Below are 26,868 nucleotides of genomic sequence, written 5' to 3' on the forward strand. Positions count from 1 at the left end.
TCCTGCAAACCCGCAGAAGAGGTAGGGAAGGCCTGGCACACGAACGCTGCCCTGAGCTGCCAGGGCTGTGTGGGAGTGGTCTTCATTTGAAGTTGGGTGCAGAGAAAGTGACTTTGTCTGAGAAGACCTGGGTGAGAGGTTTGGATCTCCCAGGTATGTTCTGGCACCTTGAACAAGGCTCTCTCTTTGTAAAAACATTTTGCTGTTTGGGCTTTTTTTTTTTTTTTTTTTTTGGATGTTTTTCAAATCTCAACAGTAACAGCCACTTAGTACATAGAATGTACCAAGTGTGATCCCGTTTTTGTACAGAAATGATCAAATATACCTATGTGTGCATGTGTGCGGAGGAGTGTGTGCGTGCATGTGCACATGTATACACATGATCATAAAAGCATTCAGAAATGTCGGGAAGCATACACTGAGATGGTTAACACACAGCACTGGAAAGAAGGGAGGCTGCAAACAAGACAGGGAGCATCATTTAGTGAAGTTAAGGAGAAAAGGCTATGGTTCAAAAAAGAAGAAAATGAAAGGAACAGAATTTTGTGATACAAACTTCTATGTAAATATATTAGAAAGCACCAGATTGTTCATCTACTTAGATGTGAGTATGTACATGATGAACTGAGAAATAAAAAAGCAAGTTTTTGTATAATGTGTATAAGCTGGTTGTGTTGGGGCAAAACCCAAACGAAAGGTAGTTCTCTGCATATGTCTCCAAGCAGTATCTGCTGGAGTGGACACCTATAAGGGACACATGTGGGGAAGGATCTACCAGGCTCCTCAGAGAAAAGCTGGAATCAATTTCTGAAAGTCTATTTTTTGATAGTAATTATACTAACCTCAACCTCCTCCAACAAGTGGACACTTCAGGAATTATACTTCACAGAAAAATGACTTTAAGAATAGACATATGGGTTACTTCCAAGATGGCCAAATAGGAACAGCTCCGGTCTACAGCTCCCAGTGACACTGATGCAGAATACAGGTGATTTCTACATTTCCAACTGAGGTACCTGGTTCATCTCATTGGGACTGATTGGGCAGTGGGTGCAACCTATGGAGGGCAAGCCAAAGCAGGGTGGGGCATCACCTCATCCAGGAAGCACAAGGGGTCCAGGGATTTCCCTTTCCTAGCCAAGGGAAGCTGTGAGTGACCCTACCTGGAGGAACGGTACACTCCTGCCAAAATACTGGGCTTTTCCTATGGTCTTCGTAATCGGCAGACCAGGAGATTCCCTCCCGTGCCTGGCTCGGTGGGTCCCACGCCCACAAAGCCTTGGGCTGCTAGCGCAGCAGTCTGAGATCAACCTGGGTTGCTGGAGGTTGGCAGGGGGATGGGCATCTGCCACTGCTGAGGCTTGAGTAGGTGGTTCTATGCTCACAGTGTAAACAAAGCCGCAGGGAAGCTCAAACTGGGCAGAGCCCACCGCAGTTCAGCAAGGCCTACTGCCTCTCTAGATTCCACTTCTAGGGGCAGGGTGTATTTGAACAAAAGGCAGCAGACAGCTCCTGCAGACTTAAACGTCTCTGCCAGACAGCTCTGAAGAGAGCAGTGGTTCTCCTAGCACAGCGTTCAAGATCCAATAACGAACAGACTGCCTCCTCAAGTGGGTCCCTGACCCCCGAGTAGCCTGACTGGGAGACACCTCCCAGTAGGGGCAGACAGACAACTCATACAGGCGGGTGCCCCTCTGGGACTAAGCTTCCAGAGGAAGGATCAGGCAGCAATATTTGCTGCTCTGTAGCCTCCGGGTGTTACCCAGGCAAACAGGGTATGGAGTGGACCTCCAGCAAACTGCAACAGACCTGCAGCTGAGGGAACCGTCTGTTAGAAGGAAAACTAACAAACAGAAAGGAACAGCATCAACATCAACAAAAAGGACATCCACACCAAAACCCCATCTGTAGGTCACCAACATCAAAGACCAAAGTTGGATAAAACCAGAAAGATGGGGAGAAACCAGAAGAGAAAGGCTGAAAATTCAAAACCCAGAGCACGTCTTCTCCTCCAAAGGACTGCAGCTCCTCAACAGCAGGGGAACAAAACTGGACAGAGAATGAGTTTCACGAGCTGACAGAAGTAGGCTTCAGAAGGTCGGTAATAACAAACTTCTCCGAGCTGAAGGAGCATGTTCTAAGCCATCACAAGGAAGCCAAAAACCCTGAAAAAAAGGTTAGATGAATAGCTAACTAGAACAACCAGTGTAGAGAAGAGCTTACAAGACCTAATGGAGCTGAAAACCACAGTACAAGAACTGCATGAAGCATACACAAGCTTCTATAGCTGATTCAATCAAGCGCAAGAAAAGATATCAGTGATTGAAGATCAAATTAGTGAAAAAAAGCAAGGAGACAAGATCAGAGAAAAAAGAGTGAAAAGGAACAAACAAAGCCTCCAAGAAATATGGGACTATGTGAAAAGACCACATCTACGTTTGATTGGTGTACCTGGAAGTGATGGGGAGAATGGAAACAAGTTAGAAAACACTCTTCAGGATATTATCTAGGAGGGCTTCCCCAACCTAGCAACACAGGCCAACATTCAAATTCAGGAAATACAGAGAACACCACAAAGATAGTCCTTGAGAAGAGCAACCCCAAGACACATAATTGTCAGATTTACCAAGGTTGAAATAAAGGAAAAAATGTTAAGGGCAGCCAGAGAGAAAGGTCGGGTTACACACAAAGGGAAGCCCATCAGACTAACAGCGGATCTTTCTGCAGAAACCTTACAAACCAGAAGAGAGTAGGGGTCAATATTCACCATTCTTAAAGAAAAGAATTTTCAACCCAGAATGTCATATCCAGCCAAACAAAGCTTCGTAAGTGAAGGAGAAATAAAATTCTTTATAGACAAGCAAATGCTGAGAGATTGTGACACCACCAGGCCTGCCTTACAAGAGCTCCTGAAGGAAGCACTAAACATGGATAGGAACAACTGGTATGAACCACTGCAAAAACATGGCAAATTGTAAAGACCATCGATGCTAGGAAGAAACTGCATCAATTAATGGGTGAAATAACCAGCTAGCATCATAATGACAGGATCAAATTCATACATAACAATATTAACCTTAAATGTAAATGGACTAAATGCTCTAAGTAAAAGACACAGACTGGCAAACTGGATAAAGAGTCAAGATCCATCAGTCTGCTATATTCAGGAGACACATCTCACATGCAGAGACATACATAGGCTCAAAATAAAGGGATGGAGGAAGAGCCACCAAACAAATGGAGAACAAAAAAAAGCAGGGGTTGCAATACTAGTCTCTGATAAAACAGACTTTAAAACCATCAAAGATCAAAAGAGACAAAGAAGGCCATTACATAATGGTAAAGGGATCAATTCAACAGGAAGAGCTAACTATCCTAAATATATATGCACGCAATACAGGAGCACCCAGATTCATAAAGCAAGTTCTTAGAGACCTACAAAGAGACTTAGACTCCCACACAATAATAAAAGGAGACTTTAACACCCCACTGTCAATATTAGACAGCTTAATGAGACAGAAAATTAACAAGGATATCCAGGACTCGAACTCAGCTCTGGACCAAGCAAAACTAATAGACATCTACATAACTCTCTGCCCCAAATTAACAGAATATACATTCTCCTCAGTACCACATCACACTTATTCTAAAATTGACCACATAATTGGAAGTAAAACACTCCTCAGCAAATGTAAAAGAACAGAAATCAAAACAAACTGTCTCTCACACCACAGTGCAATCAAATTAGAACTCAGGATTAAGAAACTCACTCAAAACCGCACAACTACATGGAAACTGAACCTGCTCCTGAACGACTACTAGGTACATAATAAATTGAGGCCGAGCACAGTGGCTCACGCAAGTAATCCCAGCACTTTGGGAGGCCGAGGCGAGTGGATCACAAGGTCAGGAGATAAAGACCATCCTGGCTAACACAGTGAAACTCCGTCTCTACTACAAAAAGAAATACAAAAAATTAGCCAGGTGTGGTGGTGGGCACCTGTAGTCCCAGCTACTTGGGAGGCTGAGGCAGGAAAATGGCATGAGCCCAGGAGGCAGAGCTTGCAGTGAGCCAAGATCATGCCACTGCACTCCAGCCTGGGTGACAGAGAAAGACTCCGTCTCAAATATAAATGAATAAATAAAAAATAACGAAATTAAAGTAGAAATAAAGATGTTCTTTGAAACCAATGAGAACAAAGACACAATGTACCAGAATCTCTGGGACACATTTAAAGCAGTGTGTAGAGGAAAATGTATAGCACTAAATGTCCACAAGACAAAGCAGGAACGATCTAAAATCCACATTCTAACATCACAATCAAAAGAACTAGAGAAGCAAGAGCAAACAAATTCAAAAGCTAGCAGAAGACAAGAAAAAACTAAGATCAGAGCAGAACTGAAGGAGATAGAGACACAAAAATTCCTTCAAAAAATTCAATGAATCCAAGAGCTGGTTTTTTGAAAAGATCAACAAAATAGACCACTAGCAAGAATAATAAAGAAGAAAAGAGAGAAAAATCAAGTGGATGCAATAAAAAATGATAAAGTGGATATCACCACTGATCTCACAGAAATACAAACTACCATCAGAGAATATTATAAAAACCTCCATGCAAATAAACTAGAAAATCTAGAAGAAATGGATAAATTCCTGGACACATACACCCTCCCAAGACTAAACCATGAAGAAGGTGAATCCCTGAATAAGCCAATAACAGGCTCTGAAATTTAGGCAGTAATAGCCTACCAACCAAAAAAAGTCCAGGACCAGAAAGATTCACAGCTGAATTCTACCAGAGGTACAAAGAGAAGCTGGTACCATTTCTTCTGAAACTATTCCAATCAACAGAAAAAGAGGGAATCCTCCCTAACTCATTTTATGAGGCCAACATCATCCTGATACCAAAGCCTCACAGAGACAAAACAAAAAAAGAGAATTTTAGGCCAATATCCCTGATGAACATCGACGTGAAAATCCTCAATAAAATACTGGCAAAACGAGTCCAGCAGCACATCAAAAAGCTTATCCACCACGAGCAAGTCTGCTTCATCCCTGGGATGCAAGGCAGGTTCAACATACACAAATCAATAAACATAATCCAACGCATAAACAGAACCAACAACAAAAACCACGATTATCTCAATAGATGCAGAAAAGGCCTTTGACAAAATTCAACAGCCTTTCATGCTAAAAACTCTCAATAAACTAGGTATTGACAGAAAGTATCTCAAAATAATAACCATTTATGACAAACCCACAGCCAATATCATACTGAATGGGCAAAAATGGGAAGCATTCCCTTTGAAAACCAGCACGAGACAAGGATGCCCTCTCTCACCACTCCTATTCAACACAGTATTGGAAGTTCTGGACACAGCAATCCAGCAAGAGAAAGAAAGAAAGTCTATTCAATTAGGAAAAGATGAAGTCAAATTGTCTCTGTTTGCAGATGACATGATTGTGTACTTAGAAAACCCCATCATCTCAGCCCAAAATCTTCTTAAGCTGATGAGCAACTTCAGCAAAGTCTCAGGATGCAAAATCAATGCACAAAAATCACAAGCATTGCTATGTACCAAGGACAGACAGAGAACCAAATCATGAGTGAACTCCCATTCATAATTACTACAAGGAGAATGAAATACCTAGGAATCCAACTTAAAGGGATGCGAAGGACCTCTTCAAGGAGAACTACAAACTACTGCTCAACCAAATAAAAGAGGACACAAACAAATAGAAAAACATTCCATGCTCATGGATAGGAAGAATCAATATTGTGAAAATGGCCATACTGCCCAAAGATTTTTATAGATTCAATACTATCCCCATCAAGCTACCACTGACTTTCTTCACAGAATTGGAAAAAACTACTTTAAATTTGTTATGGAACCTAAAAAGAGCCTACATAGCCAAGACAATCCTAAGCAAAAGAACAAAGCTGGAGGCATCATGCTACCTGACTTCAAACTATACTACAAGGCTACAGTAATCAAAACAGCATGGTACTGGTACCAAAACAGATATACAGACCAATGGAACAGAACAGAGGTCTCAGAAGTAACACCACACATCTACAACCATCTGATCTTTGACAATCCTGACAAAAACAAGAAATAGGGAAAGGATTCCCTATTTAATAAATGGTGCTGGGAAAACTGGCTAGCCATATGTAGAAAGCTGAAACTGGATCCCTTCCTTACATCTTATACAAAAATTAACTCAAGATGGATTAAAGACTTAAATGTAAGACATAGCACCACACAAACCCTAGAAGAAAACCTAGGCAATATCATTCAGGACACAGGCATGGGCAAAGACTTCATGACTGAAACACCAAAAGCAATGGCAACAAAAGCCAAAATAGACAAATGGAACCTAATTAAAGTAAAGAGCTTCTGCACAGCAAAAGTAACTATCATCAGAGTGAACAGGCAATCTACAGAATGGGAGAAAAATTTTGCCATCTATCCTTCTGACAAAGGGCTAATATCCAGAATCGACAAAGAACTTAAACAAATTTATAAGAAAAAAACAAACCCATCAAAAAGTGGGCAAAGGATATAAACAGACACTTCTCAAAAGAAGCCATTTATACAGCCAACAGACATATGAAAAAATGCTCGTCATCACTGGTCATCACAGAAATGCAAATCAAAACCCCAATGAGATGTCATCTCATGCCTGTTAAAATGGCCATCATGAAAAAGTCAGGAAACAACAGATGCTGGAGAGGACATGGAGAAATAGGAATGCTTTTACACTGTTGGTGGGAGTATAAATTAGTTCAACCATTGTGGAAGACAGTGTGTCAATTCCTCAGGAATCCAGAACTAGAAGTACCATTTGACCCGGTGATCCCATTACTGGGTATATACCCAAAGGATTATAAGTCATGCTACTCTAAAGACACATGCACACACGTGTTTACCTGGGCACTATTCACAATAGCAAAGACTTGGAACCAACCCAAATGTCCATCAATAATAGACTGGATAAAGAAAATGTGGCATGTATACACCATGGAATACTATGCAGTCATAAAAAAGGACGAGTTTATGTCCTTTGCAGGGACATGGATGAAGCTGGAAACCATCATTCTCAGCAAAATATCATAAGGACAGAAAACCAAACACCGCATGTTCTCACTCATAAGTGGGAGTTGAGCAATGAGAACACATGGACACAGGGAGGGGAACACCACACACTGGGGCTGTCAGGGGGTGGGGTGCTGGGGGAGGGACAGCATTAGGAGAAATGCCTAATGTAAATGATGAGTTGATGGGTGCGGCAAACCAACACGGTACATGTATACCTATGTAGCAAACCTGCATGTTGTTGAAGAAACTTTCACTTAGTATTTTCACAACCATGTTGTCAGGGCATAAAAACGTTCAGGGGGCTGGCACAGTGGCTCACGCCTGTAATCCCAGCACTTTGGGAGGCCGAGGTGGGTGGATCACCTGAGGTCAGGAGTTCAAGACCAGCCTGACCAACATGGCAAAACTCCGTCTCTACTAAAATACAAAAATTAGCCAGGCGTGATGGCATGCACCTATAGTCCCAGCTACTCGGGAGGCTGAGGCAAGAAAATCACTTGAACCGGGAGGCAGAGGTTGCTGTGAGCGAAGATCATGGCACTGCACTCCAGCCAGGGTGACAGAGCGAGACTCTGTCTCAGAAAAAAAAGAAAAAAGAAAAGAAAAATTCAGGGGAATAACATACATCAGCCTCATGAAAGGAGAAAGAGGAAGAGAGGATATGAAGGGGGCTGTACAACAACTGTATCTGTAATGTGCCATTTTATTAATAGTCACAACATAAAGTCACGTTTGAAGAAAACACAGCAGAAAGTTAGTATCTGTATAATCTGAGTGGTAGGTACATATATGAATACCATTTGATTCTGTTTTTCCCTTATGGTCAAAACATTTCATAATGAAAATTTTAATTTAGAAAATCTACATTTTATTAATTAAAAGCACAATGAAACTAGTTTCTGACTATCACAAACTCAAGTAGGTTTGATAATTTCAGGACTTTGTGCTTGCTTTAAATATTATGGAATAATACAATGTAAAATCAAAAGTGGTTGTTTGCCAAAAATGCAAATGCGTGCTTGCATTTGATAATACTTTTGCAGTGATTATGCTATCTTCTCCCTCTGCTGTGTGCTGCTATGTAAAAGAGAGCTGAAATATATTTTCAACAATGAAGAAGGAAGTAAAATATTAAAGGTGACCCTTGGAGATCAGTTTTCATATTACATCTTGTGAAATTCAGTAGATGCCTCTGCTTCTCTTAGATAAGGAATGTTAATGGAACATTTCAATCCTCCACAAATGAATCTTTCCTGAACAGACCTGGAGCATATATGCACAGTCTTTGTAAAACCATTCTGAACATATTTTTACGAAATCCTCCCCTGTCTACAAAATAGCATGATTTTCCTTCCTATTCCCCCTTTTTCCTCCTATTTCCCCACTGGCACCTTACGCGAAGAAGCTTTTGCTGGCTTCACACGCTGTCAGAACAGCAGAGGAGCAGGGTGGTTTAAAACTGCCGTAGGTACTGCTTCTCTCAGTGGCCCTGTATGTTGGAGGACTAAGTCAAAGGACAGTTCAACGGAATCATGAGTGGCCCCCAAATGTCCCCAGAAGAGCCCACCCTTGAGAGAACAGGTGCCTGGGAATCCTGTGTCCACCAGTCACATGACTTCTGCCTGTCCAGATGTCCCACCCCAAACTGGCTTTCTGCAGGAGCAAAAGAGCCTGGTCCTTCGGGCCTGATGGTCTTCATCAGGTAAGAGGCTGGCTACTTGCAACAGGAGGGAGGAGCAGACATGGGGGCAGCACAACGTCATGATTGGCAGCACAGAGGTGGAGAGAGACCAACCTGGGTTCCAATGCAATCTTCAGCATCAGTTGATACTCTTAGAAAGTTCACCTCTCTAAAGCCACTTCTTCCCCTATAACACTACAGAGGTACTACTCTCTCACTGGCCTGGTGTGAGGGTTAAACGACATGATGCCCAGAAAATGCTCTGAACAGAACCCAGAACCAGGTGGGCCCTGGCAAGGTGGCAGCTGTCAACTATGAGCCTCCAGTCTGGAGTGGCATCAGCATTCTCCACTACATTCTTCTAAAGCTCCCTCTTGAAGAAATCCTGGTTCTTACATCATGCCTGGTTCCCTTCAAGACATCAACTGACCTTGAGCTCTTACTAGACTTCAGATGTCATTCATGTGAAGTTTGGCTTTCTCACTGGCTCCAGGATTCTGATTCCCGACACCATTCTGAGCCTACACTTACCTTGAATCCCGTAAACATTGTACTAAAGGAGCCTCCTTCCTGAGACTGTTGAACTGTACACACCTCCATCCCCAGCGTTTTATCAACATAATCAGACAACTAATTAAAGAAGCAAAAGTCCCCCAAAATATTGTGGGGATATTCTACCTTCTCTATCTCAGTGAATTAAGAAATGGACATTTTCAGTCTCCTGCCCGTATGGTCACTTGTTCTATTTATGAAGATTTCTCTGGCAAATAATTTAATAGCCTTTCTTGTTTTCCACTCATTTATACTTTTGGCAACATCTTATCTGACTTTTGAATGCTGACTGACTACATAAGAAAATACAGCACTGTACTGTCAGTATTCTGTCAATTCAAAATTCATGACCCTAAACCACTTCAAGTTTGAAACACTTTAATTACTACCTTAAGAAAATGGCTAGGTACACTAGATAAGGTGATCAGTGCAACATTCAAATACACAGGAAATTTCTACTCCCTGATGTGTGTGTGTTTCATTGATTGGTGTTTACCATAAAGGCTTCCACTAAGACATTATAGAAAGCCTTCAGGTAATCAAATAAATACATATCTCAGTTAAGCGTGATGTCATCTTCCACACCACCTCAAGTGAGAGAGGGTTTGTAAATCGATAGGTCAACAGAATAAAAGGGGAGGAGGGAAGGAAAGTAGGGAGAAAAATGGGATTAATGCAAGAGGGAGGGAGGTAAGAGAAAGTGCAGGGTGGGGGTAAACTGGAACCAAGTACATTTAATGTCTGATACACTCAATTGATTCTGAAGACCCAACCATGTGTTTCTGAAGCCTCTGAAAACAGAAGAATCTCCTCAAATCCGCTGAAAGACAAGGATAGTAACTCCAGGAAACCACCACACACATTGTTGAGAGCTTAGAAAACCCCACACCAGGTGCTGGAGGAGCAAAGATGAACAGCTGCCTCGTGGGGCACCCCTGTATCCGCAGGCTCTTCTGAAATGTTCTGGCTAGATTCCTTGCACAAGCCCAGCTCCGGCCCCTGAAACTTCCACCCACACAAGGAGAATCATGTGCTAATCACAGGGGAGTCCCTTAATGAAATCTAACTCATGCACAGGTTCAGCAATCTAGTTTTAAACCTCATAAACAGGCATTTTCATCTCTGCAGGTCACTATGAACTACTACCAAGAGCACTTGTCAACCTATAAATATATAACATAAGGATGAGTAGTAACTATTTCACTTGAGAGGTTTAAATCTCGACAAAATGAAATTTTTTTTAAAGTTTAAAACAGGACTCATAAAAATATAGAATAAATATATGTCAAGATTTACTCAACTCAATAATGAAGAAACCATCAAGTTAATAAGGCTGATCCAACGAGGACTGATGGAGAATGTGTTTCTAGCCTTTGAAAATGTTAGTAGAAAATTGCTAGGTTACCTGCAAAGCTGGTTAATGTCCTAAAATGCACAAAACATAAGGTTCTTTCTTTCACTAGACAGCTATTGCCAAAAATCTATACATCAACACACAACTTCCCAGTGTCTACAGACTCCAATTAAGAGTGAAAAACAAAAGTTAAACACAAGGAAGTTCTCCGGAATAATTAAATAATCCTTGGTCAGGTTTATTTATTTAAAAAATGTTCCAATATGACATGGAAAGGATATGCTCCTCTACTTTTTTGCCTTATTTCCAAGTTTTAAATAGTTTTTCTTAACCCATTGGCTATAATTCTACACATTTCAAAGAAAGGAGAATACAGCTATGATTTGAGCCAGTTTCAGTTACAAATACAGATATCTTTCCATTGCTTTTCCTCTTTTCAATAAGAAGGTCATCCTTAAATCAGATTTCTGAATTTCTCAGAGTAAAACAAATATTTGAATTATTAGGGGAAAAAGTTTTCTTAACCTGCCACTTAAATGTTCAAATTGAGTCACTTTAGATGTCTTGAAAAAAAAATGTATTGTTAATATTTGTGAGCATTCTAAGGAAGGGGAGAATCACGCTAAGAAATTAAGACATTTCAAAATCTCAAGTTTTTGCTTTTTTTTTTTTTTTTTTTTTTACTTTTTCACTTTTCTTCCCACGTCAGATGGGTCATGTGATGACATCATCACAAGATTTGAGGGAGGCACATGTCACACATGAATGTGAAAACCCAATCATCATGCTTAGGAACCAACAGGAATAGCTTTTACTTTTGACTTAGCATTTTGGTTTATGAGCTCAGTAAAAGTCCACAATTCTCATCTGAAACATTAAAAATTCTAGAAATTATATTTAATCATTATCTTTCATTAACTCTAAAATGAACACCTTTTTCCTTTTTTTTTGAGACAGAGTCTCACTCTTGTCGCCCAGGCTGGAATGCAATGGCACGATCTCGGCTCACTACAACCTCTACCTCCCGGGTTCAAGCAATTCTCCTGCCTCAGCCTCCCGAGTAGCTGAGATTACAAGCGCACGCCATCACGCCCGGCTAATTTTTTTGTATTTTTAGTAAAGACAGGGTTTCACCATGTTGGCCAGGCTGGTCTTGAACTCCTGACGTCAGGTGATCCACTCACCTTGGCCTCCCAAAGTGCTGGGATTACAGGCATGAGCCACCATGCCTGGCCCAGCCCAGATGCACATTTATTTTCATCTATTACCAACTCTAAATTTGGGTACATCTATTACCAACTCTAAATTTGGGTACAATTTCACAATGAATGGCATCTTTCAATCGCAGTCAGATGGACAGCAGTTGCAAAGCAACTTTCATATGTGAGTATTTAAAAATTCAGCATTGAATTGAATTAGCAGAATGGGTCTCAGCAACTGTAATGAAAACCCTAAGATATACCAAAGCGGTTACTAACCCTAGGCACCAAATAGTTGTTGGAAGTGCTGGGATCTGTTCCTTTACATTCCCAGCCCAGCAACAGTCAGAATTGTGTTAACATGACAAAACTGCAGTGGTAAACAGCTTAAGAACTCAGCATCAGTGAACTAACTTACCCTTTCTTCCTTTCTTTTCTTCCTTCCTTCCTTTCTCTTTCTTTTCTTTCCTTTTTTCTTTCTCTTTCTCCTTCCTTCCTTTTTTTTTTTCTTTGACAGTCTCATTCTGTCACCCAGGCAGGAGTACAGTGGCACTGTCTCAGCTCACTGTAGTCTCTGCCTCCTGGGTTCAAGCAATTCTTGTGCCTCAGCCTCCCAAGTAGCTGGTATTACAGGCATGTGCCACCTCGCTGGGCTAATTTTTGTATTTTCGGTAGAGATGGGGTTTCACCATGTTGGATAAGCTAGTCTCAAACTCATGGCCTCAAGTGTTCTACCCACCTTGGCTTCCCAAAGTGGTGGGATTACAGGTATGCGCTACCATGCCTGGCTGAACTTTCATTTTAAAAATTTCTTTTTTCCAGAAACTTTGTAGAAAGTGTTAATTCAAAATAAATCAAAATAAAAATTCTTTTAAAACTGTTTCACCAATATTCTTTATAGCACAAAGGGCAAATCGTGTAGCAAAGTTTAGATACTGAAGAGTTGAGTTGAAAGTGATTCAGAAGACTTATATTTTCTTGTGTAGAAGTGTCAGCGTATTTTTCTTGTATTTTTTATATGTTTATAAGAGTGTTCAATGATAAATACCTATATATCATTAATTCCAGAGGAGTTCTTTCAATAAATATATTTTAAAAATATATTAGATACACTCAATTCCTTCCTAAAAGATCATTTAAATAATGGGAGGTGCTGGGAAATAGTTTAACTGGATAGGTTTCTTTTTCTCAGTTGTACATAAAATGTGTATCCACCAATCAGTGGCATCGTGAGCAATAACATATGGACATACAAATATAGATACAGCAGCAATATTTAAATATCTGATTTCTGGGTAAACTTGCCATTAAGTAAAAATAATCCATTAGTTTATTCTTGCAACCAGGCCTTACTTTCTTTTCTAATACATTTTAGACTGATGGGAAGCAATAAAGAATCTAGCTTAGAGAGCTACTTATCCCCCCATCAACTTCTAAACACAATCAGATCAATCCAAAGACTAAAATCAACAATATTCACCATGTTGGGTCTTTTGTTTTTGAATTTTGTACTATTATCTGCTCAATATATAAGTAAAGTTAGTAAAAATATTTTAAAAATAAAAACTTGTCATTTGGAAGAACATAGTTTTGACATTTAGAAGATACAAGCTGGACAATAATAGAAGCTAGTCGTTATTAGAGCCTCCAATGACTACACTGTAAGAAAATTTTCAAAGACAGAGCTGAGTTTCCACGACTTAGAGGGAGTACACGTTCTAGAGGAAAAGAAAAAGCAATTCCATATGGAGAGTTTTAATTTTAGATGGCTTCTCTTGTCAGCTTCATTTCTGTTCCTCCCCTTCGTTGAAATTCACTGTTCTCAGAAATTCTGTAAAGGGTTGAGGGTGGAAAGAGAATTGTCCATGCTTACATTAAAAAAAAAAAAAGTCATCTCAACCTGAAGTCCTCTTCTGAGGCACTTAAGATAGGTTCAAGAAAAGAAATTTACTCTCAGTATCTAGGAAATGTTCTCTCTGTATTTCTCTGAACATAAGAAAGTCTAAGTGAGACATTTCAAGGCATCCCTCATTTCGTTTCCTCCCTGCATTCCTATCCAAAAGGCCAAAACACCAAACTAGCTTATTATATTATTCCTATTCTTTCACAGACTTCATCAGCTGAATGCAGAAAAGGTAAGATTTGATGTAAAGGGAGGAGCTAAGCTGCTATCAGTACTAATAGCTTTGATTAGGATATTAAGAGTCTATAGCTGGTGGTCAAAGGGCTTGTCTTAGGCAAGTACACTGCCAACAATACCAGAAATAGAACTCAAGACAACTACTCAGTTACCAAGCAGTGTATTTATATGTTATACTGAGAAGGAAAATTGCCATCTTCGTTACAACACTGAAGCTGAAAAAGAAATTTGTTCCATGTACGCATATAAGTACGGCATGCTTGATACAGCAAACAGAGGTTTCCATTGACTATTTTCATTGAGTCCAAATTTCCCTTCACTAGCAGACAGCTCTTACTCATCTCAGCAAGCTGCTCACAGATTGACTTTCTACTGTGCAAAGAGTAGAAGGCAGCAGGGAACTCGGATGCTGAAACAATGAGAAAATTAAGTTGAGATGGATATGTAAGAACCTTCCATTATAGTAAACAACGTTCACAAGACTTGACCTTCCTCTTCAACAAAATGTGAAATAGCATTTCCTGTATCTTAATTTAACCTGCCTAATAAAATGTTTATAAAAGGATTACGTCATCTGCAACCATACAGAATTTAAGGCAAGCTCATTTAACTCTAGAGATGCACTCTTTGAAATTGGATTTAGAGACGATGTGATATCCAGTATTCTCTGTCCTGGCCAGCATGGACCAGCACCTAGGACTGCAGGCCACCTCTTCTTGTTCATGCTACACCATCTTCTGGCCCCAAGTTACCTCGCGAGGTTTCAAGAAAAAGGACCACTGAGGGAGCACAAGCCACGTCACAGAGATCCCCACTGATGGAAGGAAACAACAGAGTGGATGGCCAAAAACTCTTTGAATGTTATTTCAAATCTGCCTTGGATTATACATTGGACCTATTATAAGGGAATTTATTTCAAATTAAGTAGTGAAGCTACACTGCAAAAGCACAGAGAGCTCTTAGTCCATGCTGCTGTTTCTGAGTGAATAACTAAATAAGTGAGCCTGAAGGGATTTCAGCACAGTCCAAGTTTTCCCTCTCTCTGACCTTCTTCTCCAGCCCCACGGCAGCGTCTTGAGCAGATGTAACTCAAAACATAAACCCAACGTGAAATCCTTCTTGATCAAAGCCTGTTAAGCTCAAAACTTATGTAGAGAAGAGAAAAGAAATATTTTATTTTTAAAAGGCCTCTCTTTCCCTTTCAGGCTCCACTAAGAACCACCACCCCAAACCTGAAAGCCCAAAACAGACAGTGCCTGCTCAGTTGGCTACATTGAGGTTAGACAGAGATAAACCACATGGTGGTGGCTGCCCCAAGCCTCAGCAATTCCGAGAATTGCTAACTGAATCTATGGCCACATCAGCCCATCTTCTGGTGAAGCTAACGTCATCTGGCTTGTGTCCTGAATAATACCTTAGTGATTATCTGAAGATCACTGATACTCAGCTTTGCTCTCTCTTTGCCCTGACTCTGTCCAATTACCTCATCAAATTCCTTAACGTACTAAATGAAACCATGATTGGGGGGTTTAAATCTTTAGTCTTGTGCCCCTCCCTATTCTACCCCAACTTATTTTACACATCTCAAGCAAATGGGAGTATCCATTCTATGCTTAATACCCTCCCCCTTCCTTTTTCCTATAAAGGTGCCCAGCAGTCATCTCACATTTTTGTTAATCACTACACAACACCAAAGCCAAGAAAAGGACTGGATTCACTGCAACTCTCATTCCGGGAGGCAAATCTACTTCACTATGAATCTCTGTTCATTGTGTTTGGGGTTTAGAGAACTCTATTTAGGAGTCTACTTTAATCACCAAAAATTGAGCCCCCTAAGATTCACCTGATATATTAAAATGTTTTCTGATCATTTCTAAACAGCCGACGCAGGCACTGCGCCTAAAGAGGAAAGGGTCAGTTTGCCCCTGAGGTCCTGGACACGTCAGTCTGAAGCTTCAGAACTCATCAGCCATCTGTATCGAACGGCTATCTGAGGATGCATGGCAGAGCTCTTGTAATCCAGCATCCAGCAATTGAGCTTAAATGTCACTCCTGGCTAGATATCCAGGCATGCCCCGTGCCCACTAGGTCCCATGGGTACAACAAACTCCAGGCACCAGTACGTGATGTTATTCATTGAACAGCACTCACTTTATGATCTGTGGCTGGCACACTGTTAATTACACGGCAAGGGGAGGTCAATATCAGGCTAAAATGGAACCCAGCTGTCCCACAACATAATCATGTCCACCTGAGACACTGAGCCATCACCCTTAAATCACTTGTAAGCACTAGCTTCCATAGCCTCTCTTCTATCAATAAGCCACACCACAAATACAGTCCCTGAATCCTGCAGTTTTTTAGCATAAAGCGACATTTTCTTAGCACACTCCAAATTTAAAGCCTATTTTCCCAATAAAAGAGGAAAGGGGTCAAGAATGGTAAAAAATAAAAGGGGAAGTGGAATCTAAGATGAAGTGGAGGGAGCAGAGAGAAAGGTGATATAGAAAAAAGGAGTGGGAGGGAAAAAAGGAAGGTGGGAAAAGTAAAGAGAAACAGCATTTAAAACACTGCGGAGACAAAGAGCAGCAGAATAATAAAGAGACAAAGCAAAGGAGTGAAAGAAAAATAGGTTGGGTAGTGGTGAGATGAGCATATCCATAGTGTTTGTTCCTTCCAAATTTTGAATACGGGCTTCAGAGCAAGCTGTTCACTACTATCAACACCTTGTGCAATGCAAAGTAGTCACTACCAAATCTCTTTACATTTCTCTGCAAATTTTCAATGTCCACTTGGAATGGCATGACAATAGTAATGCATCACAGAAGGCACTGTCAGGTCACAGAGTCGGTCCTCCCTTTAGGACAGCTGAAACCAAACAGCAGTTGAGACGGGAGGCCCACCATGGAGTTGCACACAGGGTCACCTTCCAACAGGTTTCTTAACCCTCTGGGGACACCTGGCTTTCACTCTTCCCCATGCCCAACTCAAAACTCAACAGGCCAGGCACTGTGGCTCACACCTGTAATCCCAGCACTTGGGGAGGCCAAGGCAGGCAGATTGCCTGAGCTCAGGAGTTCAAGACCAGCCTAGGAAACATGGTGAAACCTCGTCCCTACTAAACATACAAAAAATTAGCTGGGTGTGATGGTGCGCACCTGTTATCCCAGCTACTCAGGAGGCCGAGGCACCAGAATCACTTGAACCCAGGAAGCAGAGGTTGCAGTGAGCCGAGATTGTACCACTGCACTCCAGCCTGGGCGACAGAGTGAGATTCTGTCTCAAAACAAAACAAAAAAAAAAAAAAAAAAAAAAAAAACGACTCGTGATCACTTTAGAATGGACAGTGTCTCTGTTCTCAGTGTAGAAGAATATAGTTACTTTTAGTTCCAAGTTGAACCACAATACTTGAAAATGATTTTCACAGCAGCATAGGATTCAGATTAGATGTAAGAAAGAACTTTCAAGTGATGTTTAGAATGATATACAGGAGATCGTGGCCGGTTCTACAATAGTCTTTGGATATAACTGAGAATATATTGTCATTGACTAGAGATAATTTCAGTAAAGCCTACAATGAGCTAGACAAATTAATTTCAGAATGGCCTTTAACATCCCAACAATTTCCCAAGCTCCCCAAAGACTCATCGACTGTTATACTTTCACTGTTCACTGTCATTTCCTAGAAGAGCTTCCTCAGAATCCTAACAATACTTTCACGAAAAGGACAGCTTCCTTATTGTCACCTCCTCCCTATGCATTGACAAAGCACTTTCTTATAAATGACAATGTGCTAAAAAATAGTCACAAATAAAAGAAAAAAAAAGGAATATATAGCCTAACCACCATGAAAGTCTCCAAATACTTTGATCTATTGCAGTGAGATAACTGAAAAAGAAAGAGAAAGCTGTAAGAATAAAAATGCACAATATTCCTTGTAAAAATATTTGAACATTGAATATCCAGTAATTAAAAATATCAAAATATATACAATGCATCAATTCAACAGAATAAACAGCCATAAAAGTAATTGTGGTATAACAATATGACAAAGTGCTTGTGAGATAACGCTTCAAATGAAACATAGACTACTCTCTTCCCTCCTATTACAACTATTTTACCATTTACAAAATGACCAAAAACTGGAAGGAAACAGAAAACAAAAATAACAGATGCACTGTAATGGAAACATGGAACTGATTTTCTTTTATTTCTGTATTACTTTTATTCTGATTTTGGTTGCAGTAAATGAAAGTTAGAAGATCAAGTAAAGAAGGGAAAAGGAAAACACAGTTACAGCTTTTAGAAGACTACACAATCAAAGTCACACAATACTGGCATAGGCCAATATGGAAGACACAGCTCAATGAGAAAATATGGATATGGTGTAGCCATTAAAAAGCTTAGGAAGGTCTGCAGATGTATCTTTCAGTGGGAAAAGTGACCCATGCAGAGATGGACATTGTACATTACAAACTGGATAAAAGGTAGGAGGAAGAGTTTCCAGTGGAACTGAAATTAAGAGCTTCAGGGAATTAAAGAAGACCACTTTTCCAATTAGATACTCAGAGTGAGAACTCTAATCATAGTATGTTCTAGCAGAAGATTGTCAGATAAAGCAAATCTGAGATTTTACTTTCTCCGCCCTATCAAGAAAAGTTTCTGCACATAGTGACTTATAAAACTCATGATACTGACAGGTGACAATGTGCTAGCAGCCCTCACTCTCAGCGCCGTCTCAAGCCTCGGAGTCCACTCTGGCCCACTTGAGGAGCCCTTCAGCCTGCCCCTGCACTATAGGAGCCCCTCTCTGGGCTGGCTGAGGCCGGAGTTGGCTCCCTCTGCTTGCACGGAGGTGTGGAAGGAGAGGCGTGGGCGAGAACTGGAGCTGAGTGCAGAGCTCCAGGGTCAGCAGGAGTTCTCAGTGGGCGCAGCCTCACCGGGCCTGCACTCCAAGTGGCTGGCCAGCGCCACTGGCCCAGGACGTGAGAGACTTACCACCTGGGCCAGCGTCTGTGCAGGGTGTGCCTGGTCCCTCAGCAGTGCTGGCCTGCCATGCCACACTCAAATTCTAGTTGGGCCTCAGCCACCTCCCTGCAGGGCAGGGCTCAGGACCTGCAGCCCCCAATGCCCGAGCCACCCCACCCCCACTCCCCACATGGGCTCCCACATGGCCTGAGTCTCCCAGACAGGCGTGGCCCCCTGCTCCGTGGTGCCTGGTCCCATCGACTGCCCAAGGTGCGGGCACATGGTGCAGGACTGGCGGGCACCTCTGCCTGCGGCCCCAGCGTGTGATCCACTTGGCAAAGCCAACTGGGCTCCTGAGTGGGGTGGGGACTTGGAGAACTTTTATGTCTAGCTAGAGGATTGTAAATGCGCCAATCAGCACCCTGTGTCTAGCTCAGGGATTGCAAACGCACCAATCAGCACCCTGTCAAAATGAACCAATCAGCTATCTGTAAAATGGACCAATCAGCTCTCTGTAAAATGGACCAATCAGCACGATGTGGGTGGGGCCAGATTGGGGAATAAAAGCCCACTACCTGAGTCAGTAGCAACAACCCGCTTGGGGTCACTGCTGCTCCCTCTTTGGGTCCGTGTCACCTTTATGAGCTGTAACACTGCAAACATCTGCAGCTTCACTCCTGAAGTCAGCGAGACCACAAACCCACCAGAAGGAAGAAACTCCAGACACATCTGAACATCTGAAGGAACAAACTCCGGACACACCATCTTTAAGAACTGTAACACTCATCATGAGGGTCTGCGGCTTCATTCTGAAGTCACTGAGACCAAGGACCCACCAATTCCAGACACAATACTCTGTGGCAATGGTTGCCAAACACATTCACACACAAAACAAAAAATGCAATTAAAAACATCATGAGCACAAGAAAGTGCAAAGAAGTGGCATGGGAATAGTGCTTCTTTCAGTAGTTCTCAAACTTCAGAGATAATTAAATTTATTTGTTTTCCCCAATTGGAAGCATAGTAATTACGGATATTCAAGTTACAGCACAATAATTTAAAATGTATTTTGAGAATTTGAATTAAATCTTAGGAAATAAGCAAAAGTGACCTTCCTTCTAAAGACTGGCTTTATTTTTAAAACTATTTGTATTTGTTTTACTCTGTTATGTGCCACATTTCATTCCTGTCACTCTGTGTTCAAGAGAACACTACTTAAAGATTTCTAATTTAGTGTGTACCTAATGAGAGAAAGCTAGAGAGTGATTGCTCCAGCTGCTGGGTGGTCATGGATTGATTAAGGTTTGTGGATTACTCTGGCCCTTCTTTTCCTTGACTCACTGTTTACTATGTGGTATATACTGGAACCTAGAGAGATCATAAGTGAAAGGAAATTGGATAAAATCTGTATCTATATTTTTCTTTGTATTTGAAGGGGAGGCTTACATTATCGATTGAAATCAGCTTTCTAAAATATCCACAGATCCATCAAACCAAATAAATGCCCTCCCCCAAAACTCAAGACAGCCAATGCATGATTCAGGAGTGAGTTAGTCACTGGGGAACTTCCTGTGATGGTTAATTTTACGTATCAACTTGCCTGGGCCAAGGAACACCCAGATAGCTGGTGAAGTATTATCTCAGTGTGTCTGTGACTATTTCTGTGAGAGATTAGTAGTATATGAGTCCATTTTCATGCTGCTGATAAAGACATACCCGAGACTGGGTAACCTACAAAGAAAAAGAGGTTTAATGGACTCTCAGTTCCACATGGCTAGGGAGGCCTCACAATCATGGCGGAAGGTGAAAGGCACATCTTACATGGCAATAGGCAAGGAGAGAATGAGAACCAAGTAAAAGGGGAAACATCTTACAAAACCATCAGATCTCATATGACTTATTCACTATCACGAGAACAGCATGAGGGAAACTGCCCCCAAGATTCAATTATCTCTCATTGGGTTGCTCCCATAACACATGGGGATTATGGGAGCTACAATTCTCGAGGAGATCTGGGTGAGGACACAGCCAAACTGTATCAATTAGCATTTGAATTGGTGAACTGAATCATGCAGATGGTTCCCCAGTGTGGAAAGGCTACATCCTGTCCACTGAGGGCTCAAATAAGGTGTAGGAAGATGGAATTCACTCTCTACCTGACTGCCTGAGCTGGAACACCAATCTTCTGCCTTTGGTCCTCCTGGTTCTCAGGCCTTCAGACCACCCTGGAATCCATACCAGCAGCTCTCTGATCTCCAGCTCTCCACTGGCTTTCCTCTGTGTGTGTGTCTATGTGTGTGTCTGTGTGTGTATATATCTTACTGGTTCTGTTTCTCTGAAGAACCTTGACAAATACACTCATTCAATCACTTTTTCTCTTGCATTATTTCTTCCAGTGTATAACATTTTACAAAGTGATACACCCATGCTTTTCAAGTGAAGTTGAAGAAAGTACTTAGGATAGAGAAAGCAATGTTCTGAGTTGATATTCTTTGATGGGGATATCCCATTCTATACAGACAACTTAAGCAGGTTCTAAGGATTTTGCATGAAAAAACAAGTAACCGATCCACATCATTCCACTTTAAAAAGCAGTACAGGCCAGGTGTGGTGCTCACATCTATAATCCAAGCACATTGGGAGGCTAAGGTAGGATAATTTGCTTGAGCCTAGGAGTTCGAGAACAGCCTGGGCAACATGGAAAAACCCCCATCTCTGGCTGGGTGCAGTGGCTGACACCTGTGATCTCAGCACTCTGGGAGGCCGAGGCGGGCAGATCACCTGAGGTGAGGAGTTCAAGACCAGCCTGGCTATGGTGAAACCCCATCTCTGCTAAAAATACAAAATATTAGCCGGGCGTGGTAGTGCACACCTGTAATCCCAGCTACTCGGGAGGCAGAGGCAGGAGAATCACTTAAACCCAGGAGGCGGAGGTTGCAGTGACCTGAGATCGCACCATTGCACTTCAGCCTGGGCAACAAGAGTGAAACTCTCTGTCTCAAAACAAAAACAAAAAACAAACAAAAAATCCAAAACTCCATCTCTTCAAAGAAAGAAAAAATAAAGAAAAAATTAGCTAGGCATGGTGGCGCCTGTAGTCCCAGCTACTCAGGAGGCTAACGTGGGAGGATCGCTTGAGCCCAGGAGGCAGAGCTTGCAGTGAGCTGAGATCACACCACTGCACTCCAGCCTGGGCAACAGAGCCAGACCCTGTCTCAAAAAATTTTTTTAACATAAAAAATAACAGTATTAGCACCACAGAAAGATATTTGAAACTACACAATGTAAGAGAATAAAAACTGTAAAAGTCAGGAGAGATGTACCTCCTTATACGATGTGGCAAAGGCACTTTGCCTCTGTAAGCTTCCCTCCAAAAACCTATAACCCCAGTCTAACCATGAGAAATATCAGACAAACCGAAATTGAAGAATAGTCTACAAAACACATGACCAGACTTCCTAGGAAATATCAAGGCCATTAAAAACAAGGAAAGACTGAGAAGCTGTCACAGGGTGAACGAAGCTATGACAACTAAATGCTATCTGGGATCCGAGGAAAGAAAAAGGACAACAGGGAAAAACCTGGTGAAATCCTGAAACACTCTGCTGTTTGGTTAACAGGATCATACACTGTTAATATTTGGTTTTGATAAATGTACTTTGTGTAAGACATAATGTGTATGATATTAGCATTGCTGGAAGCTAGGTAAAGGGAACAGGTTAACACTCTATACTATGGTTCCAACGGTTCAGTCAACCCCAAATTATTTCCAAATAGATAGCTTAAGAAAAAAACACAATAGATAAATTTTTTTTTAGAGGGAACAGACTGGCAAGAGGAATTTTGTTCACGTGGCTTAAAAGTAATCCAAATTTCATCTGAATGTTTGCAGACAGCTTTTTTTTTTTTTTTTTTTTTTTTTTGAGACGGAATCTCACACTGTCTCCCAGACTGGAGTGCAGTGGCACAATCTTGGCTCACTGCAACCTCCGCCTCAAGGGTTCAAGTGATTCTCCTGCCTCAGCCTCCTGAGCATCTGGGATTATAGGCGTCCACCACCATGACTGGCTAATTTTTTGTATTTTTAGTACAGATGGGGTTTCACTACGTTGGCCAGGTTGGTCTCGACCTCCTGACCTTGTGATCCACCTGCTTCGGCCTCCTAAAGTGCTGGAATTACAGACGTGAGCCACCGCGCCCGGCCTTGCATATAGCTCTTTCAACTTTAAAAACAAAAGGCAAAATATTTTAGGAAAAGCTGAATTATCAAATACATGTGAATGGGGAAAGAGGAACAAAGACTTGGGCAAGGCTGGCTACACGGATGAAAGAAAACAATGGAAAGGTAGATAATCACTTCCTTGGATCTACTGCTAAGATTAGCTGTAAATTCGTAATACTGTACACAAAAGAAATCAGCAACATATCAAAATTGAGACTGTCAATTTATTCTCAATGTAACAAGGTGCTTTGGCTTGGCAGAGGAAGTTACACAGTGAGGTAAAGAAAAGGATTCATCCTTCCAGGCAAAGTGTGCAGGAGCCCAGCAGGCGGCCTGGGGAATTTTTCACCGTGCCATAGAAGACTGACTTAATTATCTTAAGAATGTACGTTGTAAATTGTCATTTTCTCACTCCGCATCTGACAGTGAATGAACATATAGCAAATTCCATTCGGTCAATGATATGAAAGAATGATTTGAACCCAAACGGCTGCACAATGTGCTTCTGCATCACCATCTTCTAGTCTTGAAGCCATAAACCTCCCATTCGATGATGCCCGAAACTAAAGGAATAGCGTCAGATTTTCCACGGTCTTCAGGAAACTGGCCCTCATATCACTATAGCCCACAGAATTGGGACAGCTTTACAATGGAAGGCAAAAAACTGCCATCACTGGTTTTTGTAGGGGTAATAGGATAATCAATGTTCCTAAGTTTAGCATGTGGAAATCAGGACCCGTTTTCCCTTAGGAGGGCGATGATATATAAGAACTTGAATCTAATCATGAAAAGCATTAGCCAAATCCAAATTGAGAGAGATGATGCACAAAACCATGGTCTGTACTCTCCCAGAAATGTCAAGGTCAAAGAACACACAGAAAGGCAAAGCGCTATTCCAGATCAAAGAAGAGCACAAAGGAAGACAGCTAAATCCACACAGGACGGAGGACTGCATCCTGGTCTAGGAAAGAAAAAGTGTACAGAAAATTTGATGAATTTTGAGTCATGACTGTGGATTAGATAATAGAACTGTAAGAATGTTACATGTTCAGGTTTTCATAATTGCACTATAGGGCCATATTAGGAAATACATACCTACTAAAGTATTTAGTGCTAAAGGGGCACAATGTCTCCAGTGTTTTTTGGGGGAAATCAGGCTCTACAGTGGTTTTTGGGGGAAAATGTATGTATACACACACACACATGCACACACACGCACACACATGCACACACACACGCGCGCACACACACACAGAGAAAGTGAACACCAGGGAGAAAATGAGGCAAAACGGAAACAGTGAATGTATCTGGCTGAAGGTTATGCAGAGTTCCTTGTACCATTCTTGTAATTTTTTTCCTAGTTTAAAATCTCATCGAAATAGAAACTTAAAAAAATAATGATTTTTGGAACTAGAGGGTGATTGTGCAGTATTATAAATGTACTCAATGAACTGTCTACTTTAACATGTTTAATTTTATGTTATGTGAATTTCACCTCAGTATATAAAAATAGTAACGCACAGTCCCAAGAGACTCTCCATAATTCCAGTGGCCACAGTTGCCTGGACTCAAAATGGGGACAAGTGACAGGCATAAAGTGTTAGATGGCAAACCCTCAGCATGCCCAGTGGCCACAAGTCAGCCTCCCTAAAACAGGGGTCAACTTTTTGTCCTGAGAACCGTCTCTGAACCTACTCCAAGCCTCTACTCATCCCAGATCCAGGCTAAGTCATCGAGAAGGAGGATGCCCGCCTCACCCTGCAGGGTGGGTGTTCACCACACCTGCGCCTCTGTGGGCTACTCTTCACATTTTAATTAAATCATCGGGCACTTCCTGAGGCAGCTCTGTCTTGTATTTTCAGACTGGATGGCCTTTGAGTGTCCCTGTATAAGCCAAGACTTTTGACAGAAATGCAATCCTAGTTACAGAAACAAGAGGCCAACTTATATGAAATTGAACTGGGAGATACATATAAAGACCATTATACACAGGACATAATACCACGTTCCACAAGTAAAGAAATTCTCAATAAATATTTGTCGGAAAAAGTAAGCAGGAATGTATTGCAGCTCTCACATCACAGATGAGTATGTGATGCTCAGAGAGGTTAAGTATTTCGCCCAGGGTCACAGCTAGTAAGTGCCTAAACTGAGGTTTGATTGAAGGTCAGCAAACTAAAGTCAGTACTTTGAACAGTGACCTCTGATTACTACCATCTTTCTTTGAGAAAATATGGTGTAACTTACGGTTGCAACAGGCACTGCTGAGCACTGCATCCCTAATAAAGGAAAGAGTTATTTTCTCTGTAGAGAAAACACAGAATACACATAAAATACCTGCTTATGAAGTACCAGATATTTCAAAAGTGTATGCCAACATATAAGCTGTATTTCCCCTCTCCAATTGCCCCCCTCTCAAATAAGAAAAAAAATTAAAAACACGTTTACATCCGTTTTGCCCAAACTTGGATGATCAGACTTGGAAGGTAAGAGGTGACCAGCTAAGGGATGGGGTTTGGTGTGAGCGTCCCACCCTCCCAGGCTTCTAAGTCCAAAGGCATGGGAAGGTGCTGCCCCCTGGTGACGACATGAGGTAATCAGCTCAGTACAGTGAAGACTAGAGCTTCACACCCTCAGAGTTTGGTAACATTGGCAGAGTTTCATACACCGGCAGATATGGTAGGGCAGATTCTAAGCAATCACTGTAACAATCACAATCCCACCCCATTCACTTGCACTTAAATGTACTCTTGAGGCAGGGAGAGAAAATGGCAGCGGAACAGCTCTCAGCACATAAAAGGTGGGAAACGGCTAAAAATGACAACATAGGAAGGTAAATAGATCGCGAATGCTCTTGCTCTCTCTCTCTCCTTTCGCCCCTCCCTTCTCTCTCTCTTCCTCCCCCTCCTCTCTCTCGCTCTCCCTTGACAGGCACTTTTGCATTTGTATTCCTGAGATCTCTGAACCTTTTACTTAAGAGTGGTGCAGTATGGTTTAGAGTAAATAAATTTTAAAAGCCCAGAGGCTTAGGAATGATACAATTATCACTGAATTTTGGTGTCCCTTCTTACCCTGTGTGAGACTCTGGGCAGGTTACTCAACCTCAGTATAGTATTTTTAGATATAAAACCACTTTCACCAGTTAGCTGTGAGAAGAGTGTGTCAAACACGGTGGAGGGGCCCTCCTATGTGCTAAGTATGCAAACAATGTTTAGTTCCTCTTTCCCTCTAGGCAGGCACTCCATAGGGACGGCTCATACCTTTGCTATGCTCTTTTTTTTTTTTTTTTTCCTGGAGAAACCCTATAAAAATGTCAAAAAGGACTAACACACGGAAAATAGGTTTGAAATGCAGAGACCAACCTGCATGGAGTCAAAGTGATTGGTGTGTTGACACACTATTATGGAACAATTTTAAACAGAAATGTAAGTTTAGGAGCAGACATCCTAAAAACTGCCCAGAAGGCCTAATGAAGGAAGGGAAGCTGCTGAAGAGGAGGACGACCTGGCACAGGAGAAGGAGGAGGAGGGAGGAGGAGGAAGAACAGGTTCAACGAGAGTAAGCAACATGTTCATTTTCACAGCAACTAAATACATCAAACAAAAATAAAACCCAGCTGTAAGTAGTAAACATTCTGCCAGTGTACTGGGT

General features: G+C 41.6%; 1 protein-coding gene and 1 non-coding gene across 5 annotated transcripts in view; both read right to left on the reverse strand.

Moving 5' to 3' along the window:
* Positions 1-26,868, reverse strand: part of ELMO1 (engulfment and cell motility 1) — a 590,246-nt gene that overhangs the window by 290,258 nt on the left and 273,120 nt on the right. The window lies entirely within an intron of this gene.
* Positions 11,392-11,493, reverse strand: LOC111520366. Its single transcript, XR_002724656.1, has one exon. It is a non-coding gene; the product is annotated as a small nucleolar RNA U13 (small nucleolar RNA).

The sequence above is a fragment of the Piliocolobus tephrosceles genome, chromosome 8 (assembly GCF_002776525.5).
Source record: "Piliocolobus tephrosceles isolate RC106 chromosome 8, ASM277652v3, whole genome shotgun sequence".
Lineage (NCBI taxonomy): Eukaryota > Metazoa > Chordata > Mammalia > Primates > Cercopithecidae > Piliocolobus > Piliocolobus tephrosceles.